Raw genomic sequence first — 9,517 nt, 5'->3', positions numbered from 1 at the left:
GACTGCTCCAATGACCATGCCTGATAAATATTATTGCCTGTATACTGAAGGTTTCTAAAAGGACATCGAAAATTATCAAGAAGCTAAAGCAATTTGCCTAATTGAAAATGATACAAACTTTCAGGCCTTCATTTTAGAAAAATGGCAAACAGTGGGAATATAAAATTGTATGGGATGTGAAGACAGCAGAGATTGTCTCCTCCCCCCAAAAAACCCGCAACCAAATATTTCTTCACACACTGTGCATAATTAGACAATGAAATCTACTAACGTAAAATGTGGCAAAAGCCATTAGCAAACAGCTTTAAAAGGGATAGCAACTTCGCATCAGATAGGTTATGTCTTATCTATATTTGTTAGTAACAACGGTTAAACATTCAACCATCCAGTAACTAGGGAGGCAAAGTGGGGTTGCCTTCTCATAGATATTGAGTTCTCACTTTAGAAACAGAATGCAGGATGAGACAAGACTGTAATATTCTTATGATCTATGTTCTGATGATCTATGTTATTGCTTCTAATCTTGGTAGGATGGCCAGATAAGGAAATTTTCCCTAACAGGTCCAAAGGACTGACATGCATATCCATAAATAAAAGGCCCATTTGCCTAGTTTATATTCTGATAGGCCAACTCTGTTAATCTGTTAAACAATCAAGGAAACCAGAATTCTGCATTTAGTTAGAATTGTTTATGATATCTTTTACCTTAATTATGAGAAACACTGATAACAAAAACATAGACCAATATAGTCAGGAAGCTTTGAAGCCTTTAAAGTCCTTTGAGAAAAGCTACCAACATTTAACAAAATTTGTAAAAGTAGTCCATTCATTTTAGATACCAGAAACAATGAAAATGAGTACCATATTTTTTGGAGTATAAGACGCACCTTTTCCCCCCAAAAAAGAGGGTGAAAATCTGGGTGTGTCTTATACTCTGCTAAGCTAAGCTAAGCTTCAGAAAAGAAGCCCCCCAAAAAGAGCTTCAGAAAAAAAACCCTCCAAACAGAGCTTCAGAGGCTTTCAGAGGCAGAAAAAAAGTTTTTTTCTGAAACAGAGTTTCAGAAGTTTCAGAGGCAGAAAAAAAGCAAGGCACAGAGCTCACAACCAAGGAACCTGTTGCTAAAATTCACCTCTGAGAACAGCTGGTTGGGGGTATTGGGGAGGCCAATCCACCTGCCAATCAGCTTTTTTCTTATTTTCATCCCCAAAAACTAAGGTGCGTCTTATACTCTGAAAAATACGGTAAGTGAGATGAGGAAATAATGCACAGGGGAAGAGTAGTAAATGAATGCCTGCCTCCTGCATCCCCTAAAATGACACGTCCCATATTTGATAGACATGGTGGCAGGCCAATCCTTGCCCATAACGCTGGGGGTGTTACTTGGAACTCTGACATTTGGTGCATGCCAATCCTCCCAGATCTTACCGGTTTGGCAGAAACAATTGGAGTATCAGCGTACTTGGTAGACCAGACTGGAAAATCAACTCCACAGGAGAACTAGAACTATAGCTTATTAAGATAAACTACAATATCAGAATCTTTATTATCTCTAAATATTTCCTACTGACTCAGTTTCCCAGTGAAGATATGAAGAGAGCCAGTTTGGTGTAATGGTTAAGATGCTGCCCTAGAAATCAAGAGGCTACGAGCCTTAGGCATGAGAGTCAGCTGGGTGACCTTCGGCCAGTCACTTTTTCTCAGCCCAATCCACCTCAAAGTGTTGTTGTTGGGAAAATACAAAGAAGAGGGAGCATTATGTACTGTATGTTTGCTGCCTTGAGTTATTTCTAAAAAATAATAAAGGCAAGGGAAAAAACTAATAAATTATTCCAGAAGTGTTGTCAGAAAGAATGTTGACTGGTGTCATAACTGTAATTCATGCATGCCAAGAGTAATGGCTGCACCAATTACAACTGCCATAATTCTCAATATATGTCCAGCAGCCATATTAGAATAATATATTTGAGAGATGCTAGACCCCTAATTTTAAAGTGACTGTTACTACACAAAAGTAAGTTTGCCGTTCATTGTTTTTAATAATCTTTGTACATAGACAGCCTCTAGAGGTCTCCCTTGTCTTACACACCAGCTTGATTAATGGTTTAAAAATTATTAGCCCTGTTGATATTATCAGACAAATTAGCAAAACCAATCATGAAGGCTGTCGTAATTCAACAACGTATGCAAAAGCTTGCCTACTACCATAGAAGCTATAACAGGGATTCCCAAACTATTTGTTCATAGGGCGTTTTTACATTTTAAGAGTATGTCATGTGGATTAAAAGAAACAAACAAACAAAAAAGTTGCCATGAAAGCTAGTCCATTCACAAAATGATTTTCATTAATTGGAGTGACCAAAAGGCAAATTCCCTTAACTTCCTTGTTTTCTAGTCTTCCAAGATCCTATTATCAATCTATAGTTTAATTTTGGAGCTTTTTATGATCATCTAGGCACATTTAAAAAACAGAAAAATGAGTTATAACATCTGCTATTTTTATTTTATATGAATAAGAATCTAACTGAACCATTATTAGATAAAGATGACTAGAGTTTTGCTTTGCAGCATGCTGATTTCAGTTTAGTAGAAATAATCTTCACTCACCAGCTCTGATTTTTTTATACTAGGGCATTTTTTAAGAAGGAGGGAGGGGAACAGTTCTCACTTCCTTTGGTTGATGTCATAATGTCATGAGAGAGTCTTCTTTGGTCATCCAGGAAGTAAAAGACAACCTCCTTTCTCTTCAAACATTGCCCAGTCTTATCTATTTGTGCAGCTGAAAAATTATTTCCGGTTGCTTTTTTAAATTTCATCCGGAAAACCGTCCCTAAACTGGAAGATTATAGTTGATGTCCTTCTGAAGCTGCTTTTGCTCACTAGACTCAAGATTTAGAAGGATCATGATAGATTTGAATACTGGACAGTACCCAGGGGTGAAATGCTCCTGGTTCGGACCGGATCACCTGATCTGTTAGTGATGGCGGCGGGTGGTTCAGAGAACCGGTAGCAAAAATCCCTGGCCCTGTCCCCTGCCCCAGCTGAGCTGAATGATAATCAGAGGTGTTGTGTTTTTTTTACTTTTAAAAGCATTTTTTCTTCAGCTGAAAAAATGCTTTTAAAAGTGAAAAAAAAAGCCTTTGATGATCACCGAAGAGTTTGTAAAAAAAAAGCTTTTAAAACTACTCCTCAAACTAAAATCCTACGGCATTTCGGGACCTCTTCACAATTGGATAAACGCCTTCCTGTCAAACAGACAACAAGTGGTCAAAATTGGTAACGCTATATCAAATCCTGTTCCTGTCAAAAGTGGCGTTCCCCAAGGTAGTGTTCTTGGTCCAACGCTCTTCATACTATACATAAATGATCTCTGTGACCTCATCTCAAGTTATTGTGTTCTCTTTGCTGACGATGTCAAACTATTTAATACCACTAACAATACTTCTACCCTTCAAGAAGACCTCGACTTAGTTTCCGATTGGTCTAAAACTTGGCAACTCCAAATCTCTACCAGCAAATGCTCAGTCTTACATATTGGAAAAAAGAATCCTATCAACAAGTACAAACTTGATGGTCATTACCTTACTGACGACCCTCACCCTGTCAAAGATCTTGGAGTTCTCATATCAAATGACCTAAATGCCAAAGCCCACTGCAACTACATAGCAAAAAAGGCTCTAAAAGTAGTTAACCTAATTTTACGCAGCTTCTTTTCCAAAAACTCTACACTACTAACTAGAGCATACAAAACATTTGCCAGACCTATTCTTGAATACTGCTCATCAGTCTGGAACCCACACCACATCTCTGACATAAATACAATAGAACGTGTCCAGAAATATTTTACTAGAAGAGTTCTTCACTCCTCCGAAAACAACAAAATACCTTATGACACCAGGCTTGAAATCCTGGGATTAGAAAACTTACAACTCGTCGACTTGACATGACCTGTGTTTAACACACAAAATCATCTATTGCAATATCCTTCCTGTAAATGACTACTTCAGCTTCAATCGCAATATTACAAGAGCAAAAAATAGATTCAAGCTTAATGTCAACCGCTTCAAACTTGATTGCAGAAAATATGACTTCTGCAACAGAGTTGTTAATGCTTGGAACTTATTACCTGACTCCATAGTCTCTACAAAAAATCCCAAAATCTTCAACCAAAAACTGTCTACTATTGACCTCACCCCATTCCTAAAAGGACTATAAGGGGCGTGCATAAGAGCACAAAAGTGCCTACCGTTCCTGTCCTATTGTTCTCTTTATTATATCTAATTAATATAGCTATGCATATATATATACCAGCAGACAAGGGCAACGCCACGGTGGTTATGAACACATCTGACTACCAAACAAAATTAACCAACCTACTCCAAGACCCTGCATACAAGCCCCTAAACACAGACCCCACCACCTACCTAGAAAAAACCACTAGATCCAAAATAAAAGCCTCCCCCATCAGCGAAGAAATCCAACAAAGAATCATTCCCAGAGAGAAATCATCCAGATGCCCTAAGCTCTATGGCCTCCCCAAGATACACAAAGAAGGAACCCCACTCAGACCCATAGTCAGCTCCATAGGCTCACCTCTACAAAACCTAGCCAAATTTCTCGCCAAACAACTACAGCCCTATGCAGAATCCATCACCTCACACGTAAAAAACTCATTCCAGTTCATAGAGATCATAAAGAAACAAAACTTACAGCCCAGCGACCTACTCGTGAGCTTTGATGTCATATCCTCTTCACCCAAGTGCCAATCAAAGAAGCCTTGACAGCTATCCAAAACAAATATAACCCCCAAGCACATCCTAGATCTGACCAACCACTGCCTATCCAACACATACTTCATCTATAATGGACAAAATACAAACAAGTAGAAGGAGCACCCATGGGATCACCCTCTCACCTGTCATTGCCAACTCTACATGGAACACTTTGAAACCCAAGCTCTAGAAAAATCTGATCACAAACCCAAACTCTGGCTCAGATATGTAGACGACACCTTCATAATCTGGCCACACGGGAAAGAAAAACTTGACAACTTCCTCACACACCTCAATAGCCTACACCCCAAAATACAGTTCACCATGGAAACAGAAGTTAACAACCAACTTCCTTCCTGGATGTCTTAGTCTACAGAAACCCAATGGCTCCCTAGGACACACCATCTACCAGAAGAAAACACACACAAACCGCTATCTGCACGCACTCTCACACCACCACCCAGCACAGATCAACTCCGTAGCCAAGACACTCATCTCCAGAACAAAATGCTTAGCTGATGAACAACACCTAAAATCCGAACTAGACACTCTCACTAACGTACTAACATCCAATGGATTCCAAAGAAATAAGATTACCAAACTAATCCAAAAAGAACCCCCCACTAAAATCCAAGACAGAGAACAAGAAAACGGCACAGCCCTCCTCCCATATATAAAAGGCACCACAGACAGAATCAGCAAGATCCTCCACAAACACAACATCAAGACAGCATTCTGCACAAACAGAAAAATATCCACCATCCTAAGAAACCCCAAAGACAAAATTGAGTTAGAAAATCAAGGAGTATATGAAATCCCATGCACCGCCTGCCCCACCACATACATTGGACAAACCAACAGAAGAATAAGTGCACGCATTGAAGAACACAAGAACTCATTCAAAAAAGAGGAACCAACTTCTTCCCTGGTCCAACACTTTAAAGTCACAGGACATGATATTGACTTTAAAAGACCAGAACTATCGCCAAAACTGAACACTTTAACAACAGAATAATCAGAGAAGCCATTGAGATAGAAAACGCCCACACAGCATGAACAAAGCGAGATGACACCTCCGCCTACCAGCCATTTGAAACCCGCCCTTATTGACAAACGAGTCCCTAACACGAGGAATGACACCAGACCCACACTCACGAGGTCCACACAGGATGTCACCACCACATCCACCCAGAAAGCAGACCCAAACCCACACTGATCATGAAGCACGACCAAGGACCAGAAGCCAGACCGCAGCTGCAACATTAGCCATGTCAAACCCCTCCAATCCATTCATGCAGCAGACTGACACCCACTATGAAGATGTAGCACGACCACAAAGCCAAACAACAGCTATGCAGCTCACCAGCTCAAATCCCCTGCAGCACAGACTAGACTGAGCACAACCAAGCCCCCACCAACACAGGACACACCCCAGCCAATCAGAGCACAGAAAAACCCCCATCCAATCAGAGCACAGCCAAGCTCCCACCCAATCAGTTCAAACCCCCACTAGCAGTTAAAAGGAAGAAACAGCTGCGATCACACATTGCTCCCAGAAGCACGAAGCTGAAGCCTGAAGATGACGAATGAGACTTCGTCGAAACGTCGCCAAGACACTTCCAATTTTACACGGGAGAAAACCCGAACAACCAAAGACCTATATATATATATTTCATGATATGTTTTTTTTTTACTATGACAATGTTTATGTATACTGTTGTGACAAAATTAAATTAAAAAAAAAAAGGCTCCTCTGCTGATCCCAGCTGAGTTGCCTGATTGCCAGAACCTTTAAAAAGCATGTTTTCTACAAGCTCTTCGGCTTGTAAAAATCCTTTTAAGAGGTTCTGGCGATCAGACAACTTCAGCTGGGATCGTCAGAGGAGCCTTTTAAGAGCTTTTTTTCCTCTGGTGATCCCAGCTGAGTTGCCTGATCATCACAGGCTTTTAAAATCATTTTTTAACAACCTCTTACAACAGCCCCCACCCATGCCCACAGAATCGCCCGGTTCCCACTTGCCTAATTGCTGCTTCTTTCAGGCTCGCTAAGCCTTGCTTCGGCTGCTGCAATCAATTGCATCAGCTAGCAACTGAATCTGCCTGCCTGCAATCCATCTCACCAGTGAGCAACTCCATCTGCCTGCCTCCAACTGGGTAAGTAACTGGTGGGGGGGAGCTTTAAAAAATAGTTAATTGGGTTTTTTTTAAGGAGGTTTTTTTTTAGACAGCAATTTAAAGTTAAGGAAGTTTTAAATTTAGCTGCCTTTATCTAAAAAATATAAATAAAATAATAAAATAAAATATTTGTGCAGCTTTCTGAGATTTGGTGTGTTTCTGTAGTGTTTCACTATAACTACACAAACACACAAAATTTCACAAAGCTTTAAGTGGCATTGTGTGTGTGTGTGTCAGTTGTGTTGTGTTGTGTGTGTGTAAAGTGTGAAAGTTGGTTTTTTAGGCTTTTTGTGGCTGTGTGAGGTTCCTACTTGTTTCAGGGGCCATTTGGTGAAGTACAGCTGCTTTTACTTTGTGTGTGAGTCAGTTGTGTTGTGTTGTCTGTGTGTAAAGTGTGAAAGTTGGTTTTTGGTACTTCTTATTGTTTTGTGTACTTTGTTTATTATTTTTATTATTTATTGTTATTGGCCACACCCACCCAGTCACCTGACCACCAAGCCATGCCCACCAATTAAGCAGGCCCACAAAATCGGTAGGGAAAATTTTTAGATTTCATCCTTGATCCTACCTAACAACATGAAATTCGATGGTGAAAAAAGCAAGGTTCCACATTTAGGCAAGAAAACCCAAATGCATAGGTATAGAATAGGTGGTACCTGGTTCAATAGCAGTTAACTGTGAGAGAGATCTAGGAGTCCTGGTGGAGGATTGTTCAAATACAAGCCAGCAGTGTGCTATGGCCATCAAAAAAGCCAATGTCTCTTAAACTGCATTAACAGAGATAGAATCAAGATCACATGAAGTGTTAGTACTGTTTTATAATGCCTTGATAAGACCATACTTGGAATACTGCATCCAATTTTGGTCGCCACAATGCAAAAACAGATGTTGAGACTCTAGAAAAAGTGCAGAGAAGAGCAGCAAAGATGTCTGGGGACTGGAGGCTAAAACATATGAAGAATAGTTGCAGAAACTGTGCATGTCTAGTCTACTGAAGGGCTAGGGGACTAGGATGACATGATAGCAGAGTTCCAATATCTAAGGGGCTGCCACAAAGAAGAGGGGGGTCAATGTATTCTCCTAAGCACTTGAAGGCAGGAAGAAGCAATGGATGGAAATTTATGAAGAGATCCAACCTAGAAATAAGAAGACATTTCCTGACAGAACAATTAATCACTGAAACGGCTTGCCTCCAGAAGTTGTGGGTGCTCCATTAGGAGAGGTTTTTAAGAAGGGATCAGACAGTATGGAATGGTATAGGGTTTCTTGCTTCAGCAGGGGGTTGAACTAGAAGACCTCCAAGGCCCCTTCAATTCTATTTATTCTATAGCCACAAGCGACTACGTCCAATATTCCTTGAATTCCAATAATTTTTATCTAACTATAAGCAGGTGCTAATCATTAGTTCAAAAGATTCCTGTGCATAGGCTGTTTAGCAGTAAATCATTAAGTGTTAAATTTGTACCCTGTGACTATCATTAAGTGTTGTAAGTGTTGTACCTTGATGAAGGTATCTTTTCTTTTATGTACACAGAGCATATGCACCAAGACAAATTCCTTGTGTGTCCAATTACACTTGGCCAATAAAAAAACTCTATTCTATTCTATTCTATTCTATTCTATTCTATTCTATTCTATTCTATTCTATTCTATTCTATTCTATTCTATTCTATCAGTTTAATAAGATCTTCTTGTGGGGTCTTTCCTGCCTGATATTGAAGCATTTATTCAGTAAATTAAAAAAGAACACAGAACCAAAAATTGGCTTAATTGAGTAAAGGTAACTATGGGCAAGTGTATCAGAGGTGGTATTCAGCAGATTCTGACCAGTTCTGGAGAACCGGTAGCGGAAATTTTCAGTAGTTCAGAGAACTGGTAAATACCACCTCTGACTGGCCCCCATCTATTCTCTGCCTCCCGAGTCCCAGCTGATCGGGAAGGAATGGAGATTTTGCAGTATCCTTCTCCTGGAGCGCGATGGGAATGGAGATTTTACAATATCCTTCCCCTGCCATGCCCACCAAGCCATGCCCACCAAGCCATGCCACACCCACCAAGCCATGCCACACACACCAAGCAACACCCACAGAAAAATTGAATCCCACCACTGAAGCGTATTACGCAAACATAACCTATATGTCGTTAAATGTTTAATATCATACTGGAATTATATGTGTTGTTTTATAAGAAAGACGCTTCCTATTTTTTTTAAAGCTTTTCAAAAAAACCTTCTTAAAAATATAGATTAGAATAAATCAGTCTAGCATGCAAAACAATATATTTTATCCTTACATTACAATTACAGCTAATTATTATGCCTTTGCTTTGCCCTCACCAGACAATAAATACAAAAAAATTCTGACATGAGTTTAGATGTTGCATGCATAGAAGCCCTTTACCCAATCATCGCCTTGCTAAGCTCAACTAAAACGCTTGAGGGAATATTTCAGGTTTCATTTGCCAGTCTTTAATTCATAAGTGCATTCTGATTAATTTAGTATAAAACTGATATTGACTATAGCTAGGCATACTAATTTTAGACCTTGACATTACCCGTTACAGCTCCCACACC

The sequence above is a fragment of the Ahaetulla prasina genome, chromosome 2, assembly GCF_028640845.1.
Source record: "Ahaetulla prasina isolate Xishuangbanna chromosome 2, ASM2864084v1, whole genome shotgun sequence".
In the NCBI taxonomy this organism is placed as follows: domain Eukaryota; kingdom Metazoa; phylum Chordata; class Lepidosauria; order Squamata; family Colubridae; genus Ahaetulla; species Ahaetulla prasina.
Note: the sequence above shows the minus strand (reverse complement) of the source record.